We start from the raw sequence: 27676 nt of genomic DNA, 5'->3' as shown, positions 1-27676 counted from the left end.
ATGGCATTTTCGATGAAACCTCTCAGTCGGCTCAATTTCTACCGACATATTTCAACACATTAATAAAAAACAATATACTTTACGTTTAAACCTTCTTCTTTAATCACTGTATATATTGATGAAAACCGTATTAAAATCCGTTGCGTGGGTAGTTTAAAAGATCTAAACGTAAATAGGGACAGACGGCGGGAAGCGAATTTGTTTTATAAGTATGTAGAAGGTTATGGGCCTTTCAGAGCTTTTTGCTTCACACGTGGCTGTCTTGCGACATGCTCGCGGTATATCCAAATAAACTGCAGATTTGATAGAAACGGTAACAAGCATTATCTACGTGCCAGATACGTATCTAACGTGATTAGGCTTTCTCCAATATCAAGAATAGATTTCAATTATACTTGCGAGTCGTGAGTCTAGGAAATCGATGAACAATTTCAATATACTATACTAAACAAAATACTAACGGTAAAAAGCAATCATAGCCTAGTGGTTGAGACGTCGGACAGACGCCTCGTCAGAAGGTTCAGGGTTCAATTCCGGGCACGCACTTCTAACTTTTCGGAGTTATGTGCGTTTTAAGTAATTAAATATCACTTTGTTTTAACGCTGAAGAAAAACATAATATAAATAAGTGTGTTACAATTTGTACTTTCTAATGTAGCTTTTAATGTACTTACACTTAGAAATTACAAATTATTATGAACTGGTAAATAACAGGTCTAATAAATTTCCTTTTCTCTTTATTTTAAAGTTTAATTTGAGAGCTCAAACTAGACTCAAATCTTGTACCCACAGACAACTTGCACAGAACATTTATGGTCATAGCGAGAAAAGTGATATTTGTCGAGGTGTTGACAGTTCTATACCTATTCAATTCACATACGAGTAATATGAGATGAAAAAAACCGGTCAGCTGCGAGTCGAACTCGCACACGAAGAGTTCCATACAAGAAAAAGAAATACCTAACAATCTTGATGTTTTTTCTGATTTACCTAATCACAAAACGGTTTTCGGATTTTTCCATTTACTGTTACTATAAAGATATTGCTACCGCATAGTTCTAGGTCAACGGGAAGTATCCTATAATTTTTGATTTCCTTGACGAATCCTCACAGGCACTACAGACAGACAACGAAGTGTTGTTATAAGGGTTCCTATTTTTATTGGGGATACCTATGGAACCCTAAAAATAAACTTTTATCGGCTCTTGTGACTGACCGCGCCATTCTATTGTTATATTTATTTCAATTTTCCCACGTGATAACTAGAGCAGAACCGCGTATACTGTTGTCTGTGAATATCTTTATTCTTTTCCCAAAAAAAAAACAGAATAATAAATCCTCTTAATGGTGGTTAATGTCCTTTCCTGGGAAAATGATACTATACTGAGGATGCTAGATTCATTTCCCATTTATTAGGGCTGTCACGAATGTGATTTTTTGATAATGGAATTTTAATCCTAAACAAGCGATCTTTTTGCTAAAATAAAATATTCTACTTTTAATTTAAACCAAAGAGTTTAGTTTCCCGCGGGATTTTTAAGAAATCGAAACGCGGACTAAGTCGTGGGAAGGTCGTGGGTTATAATCTAGTTTTCAATATCTAATGATTGAATGATATCCGCAGTCTGCAATAATATAATTCCTTTGGAAAACCATTGTTATTTGTAGATCTGCCCAGTCTAATTTAGACTTTGAACAATATTCATTGCCTTAACAGCAGGGTCAGCAGGATGTTTACTCGATAAAATTGAACAAAAACTTACACCAAAGTGAAAAGAAATGATAAATTTCTTCTTGTATTCAAAAACTAACAAAAAATATTCAAATTGTTAACCCGTGAAATTCAGACGATACGTGCCACACTTTTTACAAGCGATTTTATAACTAGCCATTTAACGAGAAATCAATTTATGCCACAGAATTAATATTAAGGTAATAGAAATATTATCTGAATTCTATTAATACCGGGATTGTGTTAGTTTGTCGCCAGTGTTTATTATTCAGCTACAGAAATAGAATTGTTTTTATAAAAAAATCTCAATAGATGCCTGAGAGTTCTCCTTAATGTTCTTAAAGTGTTTGATGTCTGCCGATCGGCACTGGGCCAGTGTCAAGTTTGGTGGACTATTGCCTCACCTTCCCATTCTGAGATGACACCCGTGCTCAGTAATGGTAAATGGACGTAATTGGTGAATGGTTGAGATGATGATAACGAACTAACGCTATGCAAATAAGTCTGTTTTTATAATAATGCTCCTTGATGTTTCATTACACATCTGCGTGGCGATAAGTTCGCGCTCCTTAGCCACTTCTAAACCTATTCTGAGTTCAGTGATTACCGCATAGATGATGAATGATTTAGAAATCGAAAGAAATGCATTCAGATGGTTTTTTCGATTATTCTATTAATAGATATAAAGTGGATCGATCAATATAACGACACTAACGAGTTCCATCACAACGCGAAAGTGGAAGGAATTTCTTTTTGCTAATGCTCCAAACTAGTCTAATGCAATTTCGATGTTTGAGTTTTTTGCCGCTAAGCCTAAGCTGGTCTTATCAAAACTACTTAGATAGAATGGCTTAGCGTTACTATGTGACAGCTTGGAAAGTAGATGTGTAACTACTTAGGCGCATCACACTCTTGCAGAGTGGAGCCACGGTAATATTAATACATAATACATAATATTACAATAATACATAATATTGGTGGAGCGGAGGCGAAGGGCGGCGTCTTTCTATGATAACAACTCAAACTAAGCTTTATTTACATTTCCATAAGTATATAAAAATCGGTTTACGTAAAATCGTAGTAAAATCGTACCTACCGTATTGAGAACCTCCTCTTTTATGGTCTTCAAGTATTGAATAATATTACCTATATTCAAGTTTAAGGTCATAATGTTGGTAAAAGTTTACTCAAATCAATTATTTAAGTCCTCCTTATTTAGCTATAAAAAGGCCGACGTGAGATACTTCCCAATACCCCAATTCCCATATTCTGTGCTCTTGAATCTTCACTCTTGCTGATAAAGCAATCGAAATATTATCGAAAATCACTCAGACAAACTGGATATTTAGAAAATTCTTGGAAATTGTGCATCCGAAAGTTAGTTCAAAAAGTCATATTATATTTATTATTAGTATTATAGGATCAATAGAAGTTATTAGTTCACTCTCTAAAAAAATCCCAATTATTTTCTCACAGACAAGTTCAAATTAGACCATAAATGACCACCAAATATTGACTCAGAGGTGTCAGGGGTGCGAGTGAGAATATAACTATCACAGTGAAATAGGGTTGTCACTTGTTAGGGATGTTTTTTTTTACACCACAAAATATAATTTATATTTTGAGCGACTTTGCTAAGAAATTTCATTAAATTTGGGTAAGTAATATTCAAAATAATGATAAAGAAACTAATGTGTACGGAGAAACTTCATTTAAGTTTTTTTACTGGCAAATGATTATGCAGCCTAAGGTATAGCGCACTTGTTTATAAAATCCATTTTCACATAGAGATTTGAAGGTCCATTTTCACATAGACATTAAAAGTTAAGGTAAAACTAAAGACGGCAGGACATTTTTTGTGCAAAGAAATCTCCGTCCTAAATTCATTTGAACTTTGGAATGGGATCTATATTAGTGTTTAATACAATTATTCATATTAGATTTTTGGCAACCCTAAAGCAGGGTCACCCACGCCAACTCATGTGTGGTCATTCAACTTTGTTTTTCTACTTAGACAATGCATTCGAACAAAAGCCGCACTGCATTCTGCCAGGGCACTTCTTGTTCATTTATTTTTGTCTTGGTTTAGTACTTAAAATAATAAAGCTTGCATTAAAGTTGCATTTTTAAATCTAGTAGGTACTTAAAGATACATATTACTTGTTCATTGCTCGCTACATAAAGCATTTAGTCAAAAATTACCACGTCGAATTCAGTTTTTTTGCAGGCTTTTTTATTTAGCGACAATTAGCCCTTGACTGTATCTGTATTACCTCATCTAGGGATAAGATGAAAGAGGTCCGTCTAGCCACGGGCCACGGCCGAAGGCTTCCATCAGACCCTGAGCTGATTAAAAATTCCTAAGTTGCCCCCGCCGGTAATTGAACCCGGGACCTCCCTTTAATATTATGATTACCAACGCGTCTATGAGGTCGTCAGAAAAAGTAATTATCCAAAAAAAAAAAAACATGTGGACCTAGTGTTTCTTATGCTACTCGTACGTCTGTGACTCTACCATCGCTTCGGAAAACAAATTCCACTGAGAAGAGCAGGCAAAGAATTCAGCATATACATATATAAACATAATAAATAGTAGATAGGTATATATAGATAACGTTCCGGAAGTTATAAAAATTCAAGACGGAGTACCTACAGAGGTATATATAATTAAATGAATTATTCAAATAGAGAGCCTATTTGAATAATTAATTGTATCGAATCTTAATCAATCAAGCACGATTAATAAATCTTAATCGATCAAAACATATAAAATGTGGAAGATGGATTGTTATGGTTAATAAAATCTATTGACATTTTATGCGCCAAAGCTCTCGATAATAAAATAAACATTCTAGTTCGGCGGACGTTGCCTTTTGCCCCAGATGTTTAAAATCAAGTTTTTTTTAAACTTTTAATAAATATTTCACACCTACGCATGGTGATATTTGTGTGCACATGTTCTATTTTATTCGAATTTTTGTCTTTTTTATTTTATTTTATTACCTTCTGGACTGTTCTACTTTTTTTATGTATGTAAAGTAAAGAGCTTTTTTCTTGCGGTATTTTTCCTAATACACCTCAAACTTTGGTTGCTCATATTCATCTGCTTAGTTTTTATGTACGTACCTATATTTTAGAAAATAATGAAGATTTTTCGGTAATAGATTTCAAATAAGCAACTTCGAAAAGAAGATAAATCAGATTTCAATCTGACGCATTTATGAATACTTTTAGACTTTAGCTTTGTCTGTTGCACGTGCTGATAAATGTATTTTTAATACTACCTATATTAACAGTGTACCAAGATAATATCACTAAACAATTTATTAATAGTTGCATAACTATCACAAACGCTACGTCAGACTCCGTTATAAGATGCTTAGTATGAGACATAATCGGCGTCGTTACCACATCTGTACAACCTGACAGTGTTAAAGTGCCTACCTACTCTTTCATCTTTGTAACGTTTAAAAAGTGTAAAATTGTACTTAGGTACATTGAATAATTAGGTACATAAAAGCTGTGATAGCCTAGTGGTTAGAACGTCAAAAGCTGTGATAGCCTAGTGGTTAGAACGTCCGCCTCCTAATCGGAGGTCGGGGGTTCGATCCCGGGCACGCACCACTAACTTTTCAGTTATGTGCGTTTTAAGCAATTAAATATCACTTGCTTTAGCGGTGAAGGAAAACATCGTGAGGAAACCTGCATGCCTGAGAGTTCTCCATGTTCTCAAAGGTGTGTGAAGTCTGCCAATCCGCATTGGGCCAGCGTGGCAGACTATGGCCTAAACCCTTCTCATTCTGAGAGGAGACCCGTACTCAGTAGTGGGGCGGAAATGGGTTGATCATGACATTGAATAAAATATTTGACTTTGACTAAATACGACTAAATATGGACCATTTCACAGATAGCATGAGGAAAACCACGTGAAAAGGCTTTTCATAATTATTGTAACACTTGCTACCCTACTTAAAAGTAGCCTATGAAAAATCACAAAGCAAAATCTCACAAAGTTTGAAAAATACTACATTTGCCGCTTTATCGTGTAAATTTCGCGCACGCACGGACATTGACCCTAACTAAAGAGCCTGTAAGCGAGAACACTCAATTCGCTGCGTGCTAGAAAGCGAAATATCTAATTCATATTAATGTAGCAAACATTCTTTTGCTTCTTTACGAAAAGTGAATTTTCGCACGTTCATTCACTTTCCGTGAAAAGTTATCTGCGAAATATTATCAGCGTTATTCCTCTTGAATCTTGATCATATTAATGTAGCAAACGAATGTAAGTGCAAAAATTGTTGCGATTTTTACTGTGAAATCACTGTGAAGAATACTAATGATTGCACTAAATGACAAGTGTAAATTAAAAATTTATAACACCCCCGACAAAGTATCTGAGTTTTCCAAAACATCATTTTCAAATAAATAATTATGTATCAAGGCAACGTCCATCTTGACAGCTTGACATATTTTGTCAATTGACATAATATTATGAACCTAACGGTTATGTAACCTTCTTTTCTACAAGAAAACTAGAAAAGAGCTGATAACTCTTAAACGGCTGCACCAATTTTTTTGGATTATAGCTAAGAACACTCTCGATCAAGCCACCTTTCAAATAAAAAAAAGTAAATTAAAATCGGTTCATTCGTTTAGGCGCTACGATGCCACAGACAGATACACAGATACACAGATACACAGATACACAGATACACAGACACAGATACACAGATACACAGATACACACGTCAAACTTATAACACCCCTCTTTTTGGGTCGGGGGTTAAAAATGATTTAAAATTAGCAGTCATGTCATCGCTAGTTACGACTATTGGATAAATAGAGGTAGTTTACACATCGATTGGTAGTCGGAAAAACATTAAATGAAATCGATTTCGGTGCATCGGCACTCCCAGTTAGAATACCTATAAATCTTAATGTTATTTCACTATTTTTGCATATAAAATTATCTTTTAGAGATTATCGAACTTTTTGTGGTTGACTAGATGCTATCCGCAACTTTAGCCGCTTGAATTAATTTTCCTTTAGTTTAAAAAATTAGTGATGAGACAGGATTTTATCTTGATAGAGGCAAGTATGAATGGACACCTGTTTAAAATCACCGCTGCACCCAAGGATATTTATTATATTTCATGGTTCATTACGTATTTCACGCTGCTTCGTAGAACGAATCATTAAACACAATGTCGCTAACTAAAGGAGTTAAGACTGTATAAACTAGACTAACGCTTTCCTCATGCAAATATTAATAATTTGGTAGAGCGTGTCTGTAAAGTTTAGTTGTTTAGAGTGAGATGTACGAGACGGAAAGCCGCGGAGTTTAGTCGGTAAGAGTCCGACATAACCACCGCACCCGACACCTCCCCGTGCGGTGGTATCCATGAGGATTTCCCGACGTTAAAAAAAAGAAAAATGCAGTGTTTCGTATCGCTCTTACAACTCATTAATAACTTGAAAGTCGAATTCATTATGATAAATCATAATATATGGCGGATGTCACTAATAATAATCTTATAAAATGCGAAAGTGTTTGTTCGTTGGTTTGTCCTTCAATCACGCTGAAACGGAACAATGGATGAATGGACGGATATTCATATATTCTCTTTGTGTACCTGTAAAGCGGAATTTGCATTACGAAATTAGTGGCACGAAATTAGTTTCACGACATTAATTTCACTATCAATTGCACGTGTAAACCTTCGATCACAGAACACGTGCAATTGATAGTGAAATTAATGTCGTAAAACTAATATCGTGCCACTAATTTCGTAATTTAAATTCGCTTTATAGTATATTCATTTTAAATGTTAAAAAATGTGAACTGTTTCTTGTGTCCCCTGTGGTATTTTTAAGAAGAGAAATCGGAAGATTTGAATAAAGTTCTTGTTTTAAGTAAACTGTAGACAACAGAGAATAGAGCTGGTTTATTTTTTGCGTAAAGGATCGGCCTGGTTTTCCAGCGCAGAAATGAAGCCAGTATTCTTGGCACCACTTCACGCAGGCTTACGATTTGTACAGTAATTTAATTGGATACGGCTCTAAGTTTTATTTTAATAATTAACATTTTCAAAAAAAAAAACTGGTCAAGTGCGAGTCAGACTCGCGCACCGAGGGTTCCATTTATATCATTTTCGTACGGAATCCTAAACATATATTATTGAAAAAAAAAAAAATTGAAAGAATTACTTCATAGAAAGAATAATACGAGTATTATACCTACTCAAAGTACCTACTCATACGAAAGGAATAAGTATTTTTTATGATCTTAATTAAAATAACTTTTACTTTCTTTGGTAGGTAACTACGAACTTAAGTAAAAAAAATAGAAATTATTATCTTGCAAAAGCTAAAAGGAAAAGAATTTACAGATGTTATCCATAACGGACAGTTGAAATACCTACTAAGAAAATTTCATGGTATGAAAAATATGAAAAAGACGCGATGTTCCACCGTGTGTGTGATACGTCTACGTTGATAAGGACAGTCGAGTTTTTACGAGATGAGTTCCGTTAAGATCTTATATATCAAGTTTGTGGAGCTGACTACGAAAGGATTTACAAAATATAACTTTAAGTCTTGAACAATAAAGTACAAAACGGTATGAAGCATTGTAAGTAGGTTAGACACCTTATCCATTCGTTGCAGTTATGGCAAGAATTTCCCCAGTTTTTCAAGGTCGTCAAGACATACCTGTAAATGCTAATCGTCCGTCTGCCCGTAAGTACATCCGCTTTTCTTGCAACTTGATCTTGCTATGGATATAGTGACATACAAGTATTGATGATTGACGTCAATTAATGCAATTGGTATAGATACGTGGACTATCGATTCACGATAATGTAGACTGACGAAAATGGACAAATGATATTATGTCTATCACTATAAATTCGCAAGTGTATTTGTTTGTTGGTTTGTCCTTCAGACACGCCGCCACAGAGTAACGGATCGATGTGATTTTTGACTAGTTATACCTACTTTTTATGCTGGAAAATCAAAGTTCCCACGGGATTTTAAACATTTTAATTCCACGCAGACAAAATTGCGAGTGTCGTCTGGTAGATATTTATAATTTAATAAAAAACCTGGACAAACAGAAGAAAGTTTATTAACTCTTTAATTTATTTACGAAGTTCTAAGACTTTTAGCTGGTAGACTTCGTTGATTGGTGATTGGCACTCCGCAGCCAGCAGCGGTCTGGTAGAGTTTTTTATTAAAAAAAAAACGTTACTTACATATTTTATTAATAACTAGCCGATGCCCGCGACTTCGCCCGCGTGGATTTAGGTTTTTCGAAATCCCGTGGGAACTCTTTGATTTTCCGGGATAAAAAGTAGCCTATGTGCTAATCCAGAATATTATCTATCTCCATTCTAAATTTCAGCCAAATCCGTCCCGTAGTTTTTACGTGAAGGAGTAACAAACATACACACACACACACACACACACACACACACACACACACACACATACAAACTTTCGCCTTTATAATATTAGTGTGATAATGATAATTAATTAAAGAAATTGTAATAGAGTGCAGTGTTCTTTGTTATCTCCAAATGCAAAAAAAAATACAATATAGCTGAGGTACTCTTACATCGCCTTCATACATCATTCTATTGGACATAAGTGATCTAAACTGCCCAAATCTCAACTACATATATGACGAAGATATCTTGCTAAAACTTGTTTATTTAAGCAATCGAAAGGCCTTTGACCTCACGTTAACGTAAATACGTTGTCAGCGCGATGTAAAAATCGATGCAACTCATAAAAAATAAACGCACTCACGCAGTCAGACTTCCTACTTGAGAGTACAATAATAGACCGGCTTGATACGATGACGTGGAAACTGTTTTGAAACTTTCGGAAATGCAGCCAGTATTCTTGGCACCATTCCACGCGGACATGATTTGTACAGTAATTAGATAAGGCTAGCTTTAAGTTTTATTGTAACACTAGAAGATGCCCGCGGCTTCGCCCGCGTGGATTTCGGTTTTTTAAAATCCCGTAGGAACTCTTTGATTTTCCGGGATAAAAAGTGGCCTATGTGCTAATCCAGGATATTATCTATCTCCATTCCAAATTTCAGCCAAATCCATTCAGTAGTTATTGCGTGAAAGAGTAACAAACGTACACACACACACACACACACACACACACACACACGCACACACACACACACACACACATACAAACTTTCGCCTTTATAATATTAGTGTGATTTTCTGCAATTAAAAATACTAGTGTCATTGTACTTTATGATCTACAATTTTTGTCTTACCTATTTTATGATAAAACTTATCGTTTAGCTGGAAAATGCAAAAATCCCATTTTTGTGAACTTGAGTATATATTTTTTTGCAAATGTGGGATCGATGGGGACTTTTCACAATTCATTTTTGGTGTTCCAATTTTTGGCTCTATGCGAATTATTGTAACCTTGAATGCCTCTTCTGTCCGGACTATAATACAAGTAATATCCCTTAGTGAAAAATAACTCAAAATTTAAAAAACCTCCGACACAAAAACCTCTATAAGAAAACTGGAAAAGAGCTGACAACTTTCAAACGGCTTAACCGATTTTCTTCGATTATAGCTAAGAACACTTTCGATCAAGTCACCTTTCAAAGAAAAAAACCAAATTAAAATCGGTTCATTCGTTTAGGCGCTATGATGCCACAGACAGATACACAGGTACACACGTCAAACTTATAACACCCCTCTTTATGGGTAGGGGTTTAATAAGCTTTAATATTAACCGCACATACAGTTGCACATTGGCAGACGTGTCAGATTGGAAAGATACGTGTGTGACTAATTGCAGGCCGCAGGCTATCCTTGTCAACGATCCCCCGTCGATTTCCTACGTATGATATTATTGTTCTTATCTCTATCTGCCCTGGTTCGTGCATTCTCGGTTCCTAGATCGGTACATTTGTGATAACCAAATTTCAAATTGCTGTGATTGGCTGAATTTACCATGTTCTTGCTGCGACAGTGAGTTTGAGCCACTAGCGGAACAATGTTAGCCGGTCAGAAATGATTGCAATTAGTCAACATGTTTGACGTCCGTGTTCTGTTTTCGATTACAAAAAGAAAAAATTGTTGTTGCAATCATCAATTTTAGCAAATAGTGAAAGAGAGTCGGCCAATCAGAGGTCACAACTACCGTCACACTTTCTGTCACACTATGGCAGTAGGCATACCGAGTAATGAAAACAATTTTTCATTCTGTCTAGGTCGAAGTAGGGTTGCCACCTGGCTCTTTTTGACTTACAGGCTACCACCATCAAAAATACGGGGTTTAGATTTGAAGAAATTTGAAAATTTGAAGTATTTGAAGAAATAGGTGGTGGTTCTCTTTGAAATGCATGGAAAGCCTATTTAGATATTTCAGTTTATTTGTAAGTTTTGTATTTTTTCTCTGTATGTTGCCGTGTCTTGATTGGTGAACTGTGTTTGCAATGTGGTTTTAAATAAAAGATTTATTTATTTAAATAGCTTTTAAAAACTCTTAGTGTTATAAAGCAAAATGTTATACATTTCATGCATACAATCTTTCATTTCAACTTAAAATTACATTTAATTTGTAATTCCACCTTCACAGTATCAATACTATGGCTGTAGCCAGGAATCGATTGCGGGAGAGGTTTTATTAGGGCCGGAACTGAATCCTGTCATGAGGAAAAAAACATTCGCTCAACTTTATGGGCTAATTACCTGGTTAGTGGAATTTCGCCTTTCAATTTGACAGTGAGATAAAATACAACAATAAAAAAGCGCGAGCGCAGTGAGCGTAAGTGTTTTTGGTTCAATACAGAAAAAATTAAAGTGAAAGGGAAACGAGTGTAGCCATAGCAAGATTTTATTTTTAAAGCTTCCTATCCATACTAATATTACGAATACGACAGTATATCTATTTGCCTATCTATTTGTTACCCTTTCACGGCCCATCTTCTTTACCAAAATTTTGGTACTTACTATTCAGAGGTAACTTGCATCCCAGACATTTTTTTTAGGTGGCTTTTTAGCCCGGAAAATCCCCCACGGAATTTTTAAAAATCTAAATTCATGCAAACGAAATTGCGGGGTTTACACCAAGTAATAGAAATTCAAAGCGCGAGTGAAGTGAGCGCGAAATGTTTGATATATTTCCAAAAAAAAATTGGTAAGCAAATGCAAGAAATAGTGTAAGTATTATTTTAGGCTTAGGTTTTTGACGGCTTCCCAGGCGCAGTCGCCATTTCTAAATTTCTGGTCTGGTGGGAGGCTTCGGTCATGGCTAGTTATATGGTTAGTATGGCCCTAACGGCCAAGAAATTAGACTGCATCATCACTTACCACTAGAAAAGATTAAAGTCACGGGCTAACTTGTATAAAAAAAGGCTTACATCCTCAAACTAAGCCCCGCCGCCTTGGCTACGACCATGATCAATATCGAGTGGGTTTCGGCTACGCATTGCCGCAAAAGGAAAATATTCTTTCTACTGGACATAACGTCAGTGTTTGATTTCGCCAGCCAGCTTCTGCTGAATTTGTAAAAAACCGGCCATGCGCGAGTCAGACCCACGCACCGAGGGTTCCGTATTCGGGTATTTTTTCCGACATTTTACTCGAGAAATCAAAAACTGTTATGCATTAAAAAAATATGCATAAGAATAAATAAAAATCTGTTTTAGAATGAACAGGTAAAGCCCTTTCATATGATAACCCACTTGATATATGTAGTTATCTTACTTTGAAAATTGAAAATACTAATATTTGTTCATGAACACATGACAGACGGATAGAAGGACAGATGGACAGACGGACAGACGGAAAGACTGACAGACTGACAGACAACGAAGTGATCCAATAAGAGTTCTTTTTTGCTTTTGAGTTACGGAACCCTAAAAATATTTAGTTTTATTTGCCCCGTATTTTATTTTCATAATTACAGGTTTCTGTATCCTGAAATACGGGGTAACCAGTAAAATACGGGGCCTCTGGCAACCCTATTCGGAAAACACTGTCACATTCAAGTTAATGTCAAATATTTTGTTTTCAATTACAGAAAGCTGCATCAATCATTATTACAATATTTTCTTTGTTGTGATTGGCTGAATTTTTGAGTTTCAGCCAATAAACAGACTGTTTGCCAATTAAACGTCATAACAATATAAATGCCAGAAAGTTTAACCAAATAAAACAAACTTAATGAGAACCTAGTGAGAATGCAAACGGCACACAATTTATAATACATATTATGTTAGTCGTATATAATAGATATTATAGTAGTCGTTCACTTTGGTAATAGTCAGATTGTCATCAGTAAAATTGATATTGGTTGATGTATCGTAAATTATTGTTTCGGTGACAAATATTTTTATTATCTATTTATCTTTGAACAGAATGGAATAGAATGAAATGGAATGGAATACAATGATAAATTTGATAATGATAAACTTCAAAGTGTTTTTAGATGGTCAGAAAAATTTACCACTGGTTCGGAATGCCGTTCCTACGTTTTCTAGGGTTTCGTACATCAAAATGAAAAAACGGAACTCTTATAGGATCACTTTGTTGTCTATCTCTCTGTCTGTCGAGTGTGTCAAGAAAACCTCTAGGGTACTTCCCGTTGACTCAAAACCATGTTTGGCAGGTAACCTAACTGCGTAATTTTGGGTAGTTTTTTTAATCGATAAAGAAAGTTTGCGACATTGTTCAATAAAAAATTTGGATTCCAACTCCTCAATCCTGATGTTGCAGGGGACCTGACTACTAAAGCTAATGGGATTTAAAAAGTGTCGATTATTAATTGATATTGAAGGTATCTATACCAAGTAAACACTTTGTCGTTGACCTCAACCCTGATGCTGTAAGAAATTGCATTCCTAAATCCTGGTGATCCCTCTGGATTTGAAAAGGATCATCCGTTTAAATATTCTTACGTGATACAGAAACAAGTTGCATCCCGGGGACGGGCTATTACGGAGAGGCAACTTTTGTTCTGGGAAATGAAAGGATCGGGATTTTTAAAAACCTAAATCCACGCGAGTGAAGCTGCGGGCATTAGCTAATTGTAAATATATTTAGAAGCTACTATAAGATAATAGATAAGGTACTTATTTCCTTACATTTTTATTGTATGGCAGCGCGCGGTTTTAAATTATAAATTGCACGTCCTGTCCTTTTCTGTAATACATTTTTTTCTCAATATCTACCGCTTTATCTCATAGCAAGAGTCCGTAAGACATAATACAGTGAAAATAGGCAAAATATACAATTTTTGCAGTTTCCACGTCAGTACCTGTTGAATTTTTCTAACAGTGTAAGCAGCAGAGCTGAGTTTACCATCAAGTGTTGATATGTGGGTGTTCCATAGAAGCTTTGCATCTAACATTATACCGAGAAACACGGGGTTCTCCTTTATTTTCAACATATGATTATTTATTTATCAATGAATTTATGTCATTTAAGGTCCTGGTATTGGGCAGTGTGAATTCAACACACTTAGATTTCTTTGCATTTGGAAGTAAATTGTTAGCAATAAATCAGAGAGTGACCTGTGATATGGCATTACATATAGTATACATTGTCAAAAATTATAATGTTAAAGCTGTGGGTATTGCGTGAGGAATAGGTTGCAAGAGAGTTGCAACTTGCAGGGTTTGATGCATGCGCTATTGCCAGCAAACATGAGACATATTTTTATCTACAGGCAACGTTTGAGTAGGTAACGCATACGTCTAACGCAAGTTGAAATGTACCAGTGTATTTAGTTAGACCTATCGACAAGTTTGGAGTTGGGTGCAGTCTAAATGTGGCCCGTGTGTTTAGACTGTCAGTTTCTGTCAGTTTCACGTGTCGTCCCCCGCACTTCACCACCCCGCTTGCACAAATCGAGACAGCACGAAATTTTCAAGATTTCTGGGTGTAATTTCTGGTTTTCGTAGTTCCCACATAATTATAACAATATAAAATATATAACGATAATTTTTTTACTACATAATATTCATTAAATTTTCTAGGTCTGTGGTTTTTCCAAATTTCATTAAATTGCTTCGTTGTCTAGAAAAACGAGCACAAAGTTGGGCCTTTTTTTAAAGAAAAATACAAATCTTTGAGCCCCTGTAATTTTAAAACTACATATTTTTAGAAAAATCTAAAACACCACAGACACAGATATTAGTTTCTAGACTATGTCTGCAAAATTTCATGGACTTTGGTTGCTTAATATTCAAATGAAATGGGAACTACGATTGTATGGAGTAAGTGACGGAGAGAGCTCTGTTAAAACCAGATGTTCCCACCGCTTTCCGGCCGCCCGCCGCACCGCCTGCGTAATTTGGAGTGTAAAAAAAAGTATTTGGACTTCACGCACTACTAATAAGTATTATACCTACTTAAATACGGTAGTGTGTTTGTTTGTTTGTTGATTGGTTTATATCACTAAAACACGCTGCTACCAACTCGTTGCTGCTACGCTAAGGCTACAGTGACATGATAGGTATTGTGGCTAATTTTTATCTCAGAAAGTCAAAGAGTTCCCCATGGATGTATAAATACTCTCCCATTAAAATTTAACAGACTCAAAGATTTACTAACTATGTATAGTTACAAATATTTATCAGTTATCACTGTTTTTACGGGACAATCTATAGACTCAGATAGGTACCTATTTGATTTTAAAACGTGTCTACATTTCTTTGAGTTTGGTTTGTAAAGTGACCAAACTAACTTTGTATGGAAAGCGCTGGGGAGTTCGCTAAGCTTTTAATAATAATTATCACGGTTAATTATTATTGGATAAAGGTACCAACGTAATATAATTCGATTTAGTGTTCAGTAGTGCAGTAAGGTACCTATTACTTATTGCTGCAATGGGAATTCATGAAGTTCAACTTAGCGATAAACATTTAGGTAAGTAGTAAAGTCCTAAGTCCCGTTGGAAAATAGCCAATTACACATCTTTGTTAAGTTTCTAGGCTTTTCTTTGTAGTACTTATCACCTCTGAGGTGTTATTCGAAGAACAGTTGAACTTATACCTATTACCAACAATGTTGCCATTTCCAGTAAAACGCAATATAAAGGTTGCTCAAATAGTAAACGTACTTAGATTTTATTTCGTAACTTTTCCTTGTATTTTTTAGGGTTCCGTTCCCAAAAAGAAAAAAAGGAACCATTGTATCATCACTTCGTTGCCTGTCTGTCTGACCCGGGCACGCATCTCTCTCTTACTTTTCGGATTTACTAAATACCGCTAAACTCCGCGCAAAACCGGGGTGGTTAAACTAGTTCTACAATACAATAAATTCGTCAGTTCTGTAGAGGTCTAATTTTATTGTAGATGCTAGAATTTGAATTGCCTATTTAATATTTTTTATAGCGGAGTTAATTATTATATTCTTTGCCTTTATAATGAAATGAGATAGTTAATTAGTTTCGTCGACACCTGCGTCATCGGAGTGATGTGTCATTTAGTTTATGAATGAACTTAAAGTTCGTTGACCATTTTACCAGTTACTCGGAATGTTGGTATTATGTTAATAAGTTCGTTTATATAATTAAAGAACTTTTGGATTGCACAATATTGGCTTCAGAAGTTAAACATTTTACATGTTCTTATGCAATTAAATATGGGTTTGCTGTCACTTTTAATTATGTTATAGTTTTAAAAATACAAATAAAGATAAATGAGCGAAAGAAATGTAGATTATCTTAATGATTTTTAAAGTAGCAATGAACTATTATAAATCGAATTATTAATAATTATTATTAGAGATCCAAACTAGAAACCTTGCATGTAGCGTATACATACTAATATTATTAATGCGACAAGTGTAAATTAAAAATTTATAACACCCCCGACGATCCAAAGTATTTGAGTTTTCCAAAACATCATTTTCAAATAAATAATTATGTATTTAGGCAACGTCCATCTTGACAGCTTGACATTTGTCTATTGACATAATATTAAGAACCTAACGGTTATCTAACCTTCTTTTCTACAAGAAAACTAGAAAAGAGCTCATAACTCTTAAACGGCTGAACCAATTTTTTTAGATTATAGCTAAGAACACTCTCGATCAAGCCACCTTTCAAACAAAAAAAACTAAATTAAAATCGGTTCATTCGTTTAGGCGCTACGATGCCACAGACAGATACACAGATACACAGATACACAGATACACAGATACACACGTCAAACTTATAACACCCCTCTTTTTGGGTCGGGGGTTAAAAATGAGTCTGTCTGTCTGTCTATCTGTCTGTCTGTCTGTCTGCTACGTTTTCACGGCCCAAGCGCTGAACCGATTTTAATGAAAGGTACAGACTTGGGATACATCCTGGGGAAGGACATAGGCTAGGTACTTTTTATCCCGGAAAATTAAAGAGTTCCTACGGGATCTAAAAAAACCGAAATCCACACGGGCCAAGCCGCGGGCATCCTCTAATTCTTTATGACGTAGATTACTAAAGGATTTTCATCCAAGAGAAGCCGGGGCGGGTCAGCTAGTATAAAAATAAATACCTAAATAACAATTATTATGAAAAAATATTGAGAGCTAGGTTTGGAAAACTCTTCCGCGATCTCTGTTTCCTTCTAACTATACTCCGGGTAGGTATCTTCAAAACAATAGACAATAGTGAATACGCATCTTCTAGGCAAACGCGTCTTTATCTCAGGCCGAATCACCACTTTCCATCAGGTGTGATTGCATAGTATTCTAGTTATCTGTATCGAATAGGCATCTTCTAGGCAAACGCGTCCTTATCTTTGGCCGGATCATCACTTTGCATCAGGTGTGATGTGGTCAAGCGTGTGCCATTGCTGAATAAAAAACATTTCTATCATTAGATCTTTACCAAGAGATATACTCGTATCTACGACACAAAGCTGGACATGTGGTTTTTGTGTAAAATACGACAAATAAGGAAAACCAATAGATAAACACTTGACAGCACATGCCTCTTCCATAGACGGTGCAATAAATATTGAATTGTGACCCACATCGACACCGACTACAAACACTAGGACGGCTGTAACGGTGCTGTTGCTAACGTGGTAGTAGTAAGGCTTGGACTGGGGCGCCAGCCAGGTAACCTCCCAGTGTGCCTGGATGCTGCTGGTCCGTTTTGGATGCGTCCGAGGGGAAGAGCAGTGTTCGGGCCGGTGCGCCCCGGTAACATGGCTAATAATTTCTCTTCGGAGATATTGTTGGCTATGGCTAATGACCTGGCAGGGGGGGAGGTTTCTCCGCGTGTCCCTCTGACTAGCAGAGGGCACAGTGGACGAAGCGTAGGACGAGACACGGGCGACGTGCGCGTCCCAGGGTCGGGGGACGCACTTCGTTGGTGCGTCCCGGAGGTGGTGGGGACCGAGCAGGTCCCCAGTGGAGGGTCTGCCTCGGCAGACGTCGCTGGCTGGGTTACGGTGTTTGCTTCGGCCGTTCCCGTGACCCAGTCGCCAGGCGACGCGCAGTAGCGCCGCTGGGGTTTAGTGGGTATTCCGGTCGCCTCTCGGCCGGCGAGTCCCACATACCCTCCCTCCGGGGGGGATGCGTAAATGCATTCCCCAGCGTCAAAAAAAAAAAAAAAAAAAAAAAAAAAAAAAAAAAAAAAAAAAAAAAAAAAAGTAAGGCTTGGACTAGGGCTTGAGCTCCGGAATTCCGGTTTTGGTGTAACTCCGGAGCTTCGACAGATTACAGATTCGTTTTTAAAACCGATGCTATCCTGAACATAACCGGAGTTTAGATTATCATATTTTTAGAAAAAAAGTCGAATTTTTCAGCGGTTTCATATACAGTCTCTTCATAAATTGTAATATGAAATAAAATAAAAATCGTTCAATTTTTATTCATAGAAAACATTTTAAAAAAATTAAAAAGAAAATTCTTACTAATTAATTTTACCAAGTCGTAAAATAAAGTTTCCCTTTTATTTTCTAACTGATTTGTTGTATGCTTAACAGACTTGAATATTCGAATCAAACCCATTATTTAGATTCAATATTTTCAATAAACTTTTTAGGTGAGGGGTTAAAAATGACATCACTCACGATATTTTGAACGCTAAAATGGCTTGCAATCGCGTGTCGCAGTCATCACGCGTTGTGTATACCCAAGCCTTTAACTAACATGTTCATGAATCCAGTTGACATCGAGCATTCTATACAAGGATTTTCAATAGAAATACCTTATTATTCCGAAATATTTTAAGGTACATCCTCATATGGGAGCTTTTGACTAAGCAAAACGTCACAGGATCTGTTGTAAAATGTCTTTGTCTACGAACTGTATAATATAGTGTTTGGGACAGAGCTTTTACTCCCAGAGTCACTGTAGTCTGTAGGACTAAAGGAAATCAATTTTCCGTCAGCTGTAACGAGTCTAAAACCGGAAAGATTATATAACAAGTGTAAATTAAAAATTTATAACACCCCCGACGATCCAAAGTATCTGAGTTTTCCAAAACATCATTTTCAAATAAATAATTATGTATTTATCAACGTCCATCTTGACAGCTTGACATTTGTCTATTGACATAATATTATGAACCTAACGGTTATCTAACCTTCTTTTCTACAAGAAAACTAGAAAAGAGCTGATAACTCTTAAACGGCTGAACCAATTTTTTTAGATTATAGCTAAGAACACTCTCGATCAAGCCACCTTTCAAACAAAAAAAACTAAATTAAAATCGGTTCATTCGTTTAGGCGCTACGATGCCACAGACAGATACACAGATACACAGATACACAGATACACAGACACACAGATACACAGATACACACGTCAAACTTATAACACCCCTCTTTTTGGGTCGGGGGTTAAAAATAGTTACAAATGGCATTTTGTTGAGAGACTGACGTTTTCATTTCGATTCGTTGATCGTTGATTGATCGTTCTTTGCTTAATTAGGTATGTAGTTATAGTTACTTAGCGTTTATAAAAGGATTTTCATTTATGATGATGGGAGGCACATCTCCCACACTTAGTTCAACAGATTTAATCATCTACGATGGACAAGGACAGCGCTTATGTAAATGGAGCGGGACAAGGAGAAAGAGGAGCTTTGCATAATACTGCTAGGCGTAGATACTATATATTATGTTGTGAAGCAAGGGATACGCGATTTTCCTTACGTAGTAATAGCACAGATATCTAGATAAAAGTTAGTATTCTTTGATTTAAGTAAGTAGGTATGATTATTTAGAAACAGAGCTCGTTCATTTCGCCAAACATAATAAAATTATAATACAGTTCTCGCATACTTTACATGACCCCATTCAAAAGTAAAAACTGTCAAGACGCAGATATAAAACACGTACTTAAGTCGTAAAATTGAAGTAAGTAGGTATTCGAAATGAAATGTGATAAGTACCCACTTATGAAAATTTATAAAATAAGTGCATTCCTCAAACTAAATTAGGTATGAAAAGCAAAAAGCCGTGAAGCGATAACTGTGACGACAAATAGGATCGATCTTTATGCACCGAAGACCACCGCTTGCGTTTACTCGGAACAACTCATCAATCAATCTCTAAAGGAAACTGCGATCGAGCTGTTCACACAAAAGGCCAGCTCGCAGGTGAGAAAGAATTACCGCCATAGAGTAATAACGTGACAAGTTTCAATGATTATAATCTGTGGTAAATATGGCCCATAACCCCATGAATGATATACGAGAAATAAGTAACTACCTACTGTGGCTAATTCTGCAGTCCATCGTCTCTAAACCACAGATTGATCTATCCTTTTAGCAGGGAAAGATGTGGAAAAGGTAGCAATACATTTAGATCTGTCATTTAAATTTAGTTAAGAGATTATACAATAGTACATAATAGGATCAATGTTTATGAGCCGATATCGATTATTATTAACCGCTTGCGTCTACTCGGAATAACTCATAAATCAGTCTCTAAAGGAAACTGTGATCGAGCTGTTCACACAAAAGGCCAGCTCGCAGGTGAGAAAGAATTACCCGCCATAGAGTAATAACGTGACAAGTTTCAATGATTATAATCTGTGGTAAATATGGCCCATAACCCCATGAATGATATACGAGAAATAAGTAACTACCTACTGTGGCTAATTCTGTAGTCCATCGTCTCTAAACCACAGATTGATCTATCCTTTTCGCAGGGAAAGATGTGGAAAACGTAGCAATACATTTAGATCTGTCATTTAAATTTAGTTAAGAGATATAGTACATAATAGGATCGATATTTATGAGCCGATATCGATTATATTAACCGCTTGCGTCTACTCGGAACAACTCATAAATCAATCTCTAAAGGAAACTGTGATCAAGCTGTTCACATAAGGTCAGCTCGCTGCGCTCCTGAGAAAGAAGTACCGACATAGAGTAATAACGAGGCAAGTTTTGAATGATTATAATCTGTGGTAAATATGGTCCATAATCCCAAGAAACCTGCCCTTGTAACTTTTCGGAGTAATGTGCGTTTAAAAAATTTAATATCACTTGCTTTAACTGTGAAGGAAAACATCGTAAGGAAACCTGCCTGAGTGCCTTAGAGTTCTACATAATGCTCTAATGGCCAGCGTGGTGGACCAAACCCTTCTCAATCAGAGAGGAGACACACAGTTACATCCCATAACTAAAGTATCTCGCCCATAAGTCATGTTTAATAGTATGTGATATGTTTCCAGCTTAAACAGCTCAATACAATACAATAACAATACACCTTAGCAAGCAATGATCATAAACAATACTTATGCCACACAGAGTTAAGCGGAGTTCACACTATTTACATCACAAAAATTATACACACTTTGACTTAATTATGTATAGGATTAATAGGAATATTCGTTTGCAAATGGTTTGAAATAATAAAATTAGAATGATTGTAACAAGTGTAAATTAAAAATTTGTAACACCCCCGACAAGTGAAGTTTACAGTAATTAGAAAAGAACTGATAACTTTCAAACGGCTGAACAGATTTTCTTGGATTATAGCTAAGAACACTCTCGATCAAGCCACCTTTCAAACAAAAAAAAACTAAATTAAAATCGTTTTATTAGTTTAGGAGCTACGATGCCACAGACAGATGCACAGATACACACGTCAAACTTATAACAGCCCTCTTTTTGGGTCAGGGGTTAATAAATAGTTGATGCATTTGTATAGAAGCGATTTGTACAAAAGTCACCAGTAGACGTTTGCCCTAGCAATACTGTAGTAATTTATCTATTCCCTATAACCCATTAGGTACTTCCTAAACGTATATGTCATGATTAATATCATAGGCAAATCCTAACCTTAAGAGGATTATCTATGAAGAATGTGGTACGTCCTACTAAGTAATTATAATTTGCATTTTATGTGCTTATGTTAAAGGATTGTACAGTGTAACTTGCATGTATGTATTTACTTTAAGTACAAGAGTGTGCATTATTAATTTATAAAGTAAATGATTAGTATTTTCAACCCCCGACCCAAAAAGAGGGGTGTTATAAGTTTGACGAGCGTATCAGTGTATGTCTGTGGCATTGTAGCTCATAAACTAATGAACCGATTTTAATTTAGTTTTTTTTTTGCTTGAAAGGTGGCTTGATCGAGAGTGTTCTTAGCTATAATCCAAGAAAATCGGTTCAGCCGTTTGAAAGTTATCAGCTCTTTTCTAGTAACTGTAACCTTCACTTGTCGGGGGTGTTATAAAATTTTAATTTACACTTGTTCTTTTGGTTCTCATTTGAATTCAAAACCTTATTGAGTACGTTCAAAAAGTTATCACCTTTCGAAACCCATGATAGGTACGTTCTAGAAACATGTGATCTGCCAAACTTCCGTAAACAGGCTCAAAGATTTACGTACAAATCTTTGAGCCTGTGTAACTTTGATATTCAAACGAGAACCCATTGATATTGGCCGGCACGACCCATTTAAGAGCCGGCATTTTTCTGAGTTAGAACCAAACTATGTTTGGAGCCGCTTACCACAGTTCACGAAAATTACGGAACTTCTAACAAAACGTCGAGGCTTCAGCGTCACTGGCAGGCGTCAAATGTTAGTAACTACATTTGACGCATGTTGCCCTAAACTAGCCCTATTTTTCTTTGACTTTACATCACCATAGCATAGTTTTACATATTTATATTTATCGTCGATTCAGGATTAAACCGAGAGTTCCCTCACCCTAGCTCACACTGCCGCTTCTAGAGACTTCTCCGCGTTAACTTGAAAAGCTGTGAACTCCTATCTATCTATGTATATTGTATATGTATGTGGTTATACTATATCTCGTAAATTCATCATTGGCAGTAAGGGATAAGAACTGTGGTCAAAGCGTAATAGAAATCGCGGCAGCTGACTATAGGATATTAATAAACAAAACCTAGATATATTTCCCGTTGAAAGTTCCACTCCTTAGTGGCGATCCCGCTATCTGTACTATAAAGCTCTAATTTTGCTTATCTTGGAACGCAAACTGCATCTAAATTGCTCCATCTACATTGATGGTATAAGATCAATTAGACATTTAATTACTACACGCTACTGTCTTAATCTCGGTAGCGAGATACAACAATCTTGTGTTAAATAAATAATTTTTGCAATGTAACGGTTTTCATCACGTTTTCATGATTATATTTTTGAGCTATTTTCACGACACATTTCATCGCGACAATTTCCAGAACGCAACCTCTGTGCCAAGTTTCATATAAATCGATAAAATGGATGGGCCTTTAAGAATCCCGTGGGAGCTTTTTGATTGACCAGGATAAACCTATGTCCTTCCCCGGGATGTAAGCTAACTCTGTACCATCAAAATCGGTTTAACTGTTGAGCCGTGAAAAGCCAGCAGACCGACAGACAAACACATTTTCGCATTTATAATATTAAGTATGGATAACCGATAAATTTATTATTGTAAATTATTATTGTAAATTGTAATTGTATTGTTATTGTAATTTATTATTGTAAATTGTACATTTGAAAAGAGCAACCGCCGAGTTTCTTGCTGGTTCTTCTCGGTAGGAACAGCATTCCGAACCAGTGGTAGATTATTTTGACGATTCAAAAGCACTTGTAAAAGTTTAATTGAATAAAAATAATTTGAGTTTGAGTTTGAGTTTGAAATACTTACCACGATTAATTTTATAGTACCTATTTATTTGCTGATATTTCGACTCACGACGGGACTGCAGTGCTGCGAGAGATGAAATTCGAGCTGTCATGGGCAGTACCGATCTACCCGCTTTTTGATTCTTTTCGCTGGAACTTCCGAGCTGTCCAGCAAAATACACTCACAAGGTCTCCAATTAACTTTGGATGTCGTACGATGCTTTCCTGGTTTGAATAATTTTACCTCTGAATTCCACATGCTTGCTATCTTAAAGCCAACCTCACGATTGAAATTCTGGTGTTTGCAAATTTCGATCGCTTGGCTCTTTCGTGCAATTCAAAATCTTAGTTACATACCAAGACTTTTTTTTCTTTAAAAGCAATGGCACCCATGTAAAAAAAATAATGTCATTGGCTCTTACTGGGCAAAGAGTTAGAAGTTTCGCAGAACTTCGTCTCTCTAATTGAACAGCGAAAGGAACCGTATCCGTCCATCCGTTCGGTTCTAAGTACCGACCTAAACGTATGCAAGGAATTCCTGCATACTGTTAGCGTTAACGAACGTCATTACATGGGTTCGAGCAATCCTTTCCCATCACACTTCCGTGCTATTTAAATCTTAGTAGGTAACTATACATATATGCACAAATGAGTTTGTGTGCCCGAAGTCTTTACTGCTGAACTATAGGCAGGTCAGCGGTTATAGTCTAGTGGTTAAAACGTCGGCTTCCCAATCGGGAAGTCAGGGGTTCGCTCCCGGGCGTCGCCTCTGAATTTTCGGAGTTATTTGCATTTTTAAGAATGTAGTTATTAAAACTTCGTAAGAAAACCCGCATGTCTGGGATTTTCCCATGTTCTCCAAGGTGTGTGAAGTCTACCTATCCGCATTTTGCCAGCATTGTACCTACTTAATGGGCTATTTAAGATTTTTTATTAGCAGAAACATTTCTTACAATGTCCAGTAGAAATGTTTCACCTTACAAAATCAGGCATGCAAAATTTATCCAAAGTATAATTCATATTTAAACTATTCTTTGAATTTCAAAAATTCATCTACTGTTGTGTAGAAAAGCACCTTCTATTAGCCACCGTTTAAGCCTTATTTGAAAAACCTTTAATGGAAGTTCTCTAAACGCCTTTGGTATTTTATTGTAAACTAGCTGATGCCCGCAGCTTCGCCCGCGTGGATTGGTCAGATCCCCTGCAGCATCAGGATTGAGCAGTTGGAATCCAAATTTTTTATGAAACAATGTCGCAAAGTTCCTCTATCGATTAAAAAAAAAAATTACGCAAATCGGTTCAGAAATCTCAGAGATTTCGGTGTACATAGGTAGAAAAACACAACTCCCTTTTTGAAAGTCGGTTAAAAAAGTAGCCTATGTTACACTCTGGTCAATCCTCTACTTGTCTGTGAAAATCCCGTCAAAATCGGTTCAGCCGTTCCAAAGATTAGCCTTTTCAAACAGACAGACAGACAGACAGACAGACAGACAGACAGACAGACAGACAAAAATTTTAAAAACGTGTGATTCAGTTAAGGTATCGTTCAAATAACCCTATGAGCTTAATATGAGGTAGTTATTTCGAAATTACAGACAGACACTCCAATTTTATTTATTAGTATAGATATAATTGGTTTTACTGCGCAGTTTTTTAATAGAATGGCACTTTTACAACCTTGCATTCTTTTTTTGTGGGATCCTAAGAAGAACCTTACGTTTGTCCCCTAAATTTTCAAAAAATGCGGATTGTTTTTTCCGGAACTATGGCCAAAACACTTCTCATTCTGAAGAGAAGCCGTGCTTAGTAGTAAGCCAGCAATGGGTTAAGATGATGATGATGATCACGTAGGTATTTTTGCTCAATTTTAGTGCAGATTGCAATTCATAAACGATCAATGCGAAAACACTTTATTTTATTTTTAGATTGGATTGGAATACACTTATTTGATACCGTTAACTCAATATTGGTTTGGAGAATATAAAAATGTGTGTGTCGAATATTACAATACAGTTTTTTTTTTAAGATAAGCTTCCTTCGTAAATATTAGCGATAGAATAGAACTGTTATTTATTGATTTATGCTCATCGAAAATGTGGTACAATAAATAAACCTGAGATTCGCGAATATTTTAAAATAAAAAACTTGTCACAAATGGACACGCATTAAGGTATAATTGCATAGCCATTCTAGTTGCTAAATAAAAATTTTGGCGATTAACTGTAGAACACTATATAAAGTCAGACCCTCAATAACCGTTAGTCCATGTCCTCTCGTCTCCGCGTCCCGGATATCACACAACTAGGGATTGCAATGCTGGATCCGCAATCCAGCAATCCAGCTGGATCCAGCACGTTTTTGGTGCTTGCTGGATCCAGCATCTGACGCTGGATCCAGCGGTGCGGATCCGCAATCAGCTAAAAACAAGTAATTAACTGACTTTTCGCGCAAAAAACCATTGAATGTCTTTCAGAAAAGTAAAAAAAACTGTAATAAGTATAATTGATTGACCTCTCAAGTCTGAAATTATATCATAACTTGAACTTCTATTAAGTGGTAATTGGGATAGGCTACGTAACTTTATTTCGAAAATTAGTGAGACTGAGAATCTGAGAGCCCTACAAAGTTAGTAAAATAGGTACGTAAATGAAAAGAAAAAGCTAGACCATTACGATAGATCTCTATTGTCTACAATTGCAAACCACGATGGCTATAGTCGTTAAACAACTGAGACTGGTCAATTGCTCTAGCCCACTGCTGCTTCACGATAACGCTAGACCTCATACTTCACGTCCAAAGGTCGCTAAATTAAGGAGCTGGGATTGGAAACACCCACCATACTCCCCAAAACTTGCTCCAACAAATATTTTTTTCGAAATTTAGACAATTTCTTGCAAGGAAAAAATATTCAATTTCGATTCAGTACAAAGATTCTATTGCCTTCAAAGACTTTATTGATTCTTGCTCCCACAATTATTTCAGCACTGGAATCAATGAATTACCTATAAAATGGCGAAAGTGTATTGATAAGTGGTACATATTTCGATTGATTAAAAATAGGTATCCAATTTCAATAAAAAAAAATGTTTTTCTTTTTTTCCTTTTTAAAAACGCCTTTTTCATAGGTAAGAACCTCATAATATAACTACAAACAAATATACGTAGTTAGTAATTAAAATTTCTACAGTGAAAACATTAAAAAAATTGCATTTCTTTGAGAAAACGATAGGTGCTGGATCCGCGCTGGATCCAGCTGGATTTGCTTCGATCCAGCAAAAATCCAGCTGGATTGAAAATGCCGCTGGATTGCAATCCCTACACACAACTCAATCCCGGATTCGCTGAATCCCGGCTAACACGCACAATTGAAATGAAATGAAATGAAAATTTATTTCACAAATTTAGATATACGCATTTCATGGAGTCCTGGCCCCTAAACTAGGACAGCCCGTATTATAGGGGCCAGTGCCTTCCCATACAATGTTTATAATTAATTGAAATAAATCTAATTATAAGTTAAAAATACAAATATAAATTGTTATGTAAAGGTTGATATGTGTGTGTGTGTGTGTGTGTGTGTGTGTGTGTGTGTGTGTGTGCGTGCGTATATGTCTATGATTTTGATCAGATTATATTTTGCGCAATGTATGTATTTAATAGTTTTTCTGTTTCCTCGTAATTATATTTAGTTAGGTAGTTTTTTAGGCATTTTTTAAGACCATGTTTATTTAAATGGGTGATTTTAACTTTTTTGTTAATACACCTATACAAGTACGGCCCTAAATAGTTGAACTGTCGTCTGGCAAAATTGGTTTTGGTCCTAGGCAAAGCAATGTGAGTCTTTCTCCTTT

The 27676-nt window shown here is 36.1% G+C and overlaps 1 protein-coding gene and 1 long non-coding RNA gene across 2 annotated transcripts in view; both read right to left on the bottom strand.

The window, feature by feature from the left end:
- LOC123872028 overlaps positions 1–27676 on the bottom strand; it is a 76650-nt gene that overhangs the window by 40589 nt on the left and 8385 nt on the right. The gene's annotated exons all lie outside the window — the stretch shown is intronic.
- On the bottom strand, positions 1659–24041 carry LOC123872032. The gene is made up of 5 exons (XR_006797400.1): positions 23892–24041; positions 22736–22742; positions 20242–20246; positions 5688–5700; positions 1659–1670 (listed from the first exon to the last, which is right to left on the bottom strand). It is a non-coding gene; the product is annotated as an uncharacterized LOC123872032 (long non-coding RNA).

The sequence above is a fragment of the Maniola jurtina genome, chromosome 14 (assembly GCF_905333055.1).
Source record: "Maniola jurtina chromosome 14, ilManJurt1.1, whole genome shotgun sequence".
In the NCBI taxonomy this organism is placed as follows: Eukaryota; Metazoa; Arthropoda; class Insecta; order Lepidoptera; family Nymphalidae; genus Maniola; species Maniola jurtina.
The sequence above is the reverse complement of the archived record's forward strand: the minus strand, read 5'-3'. Positions and strand labels throughout refer to the sequence as shown.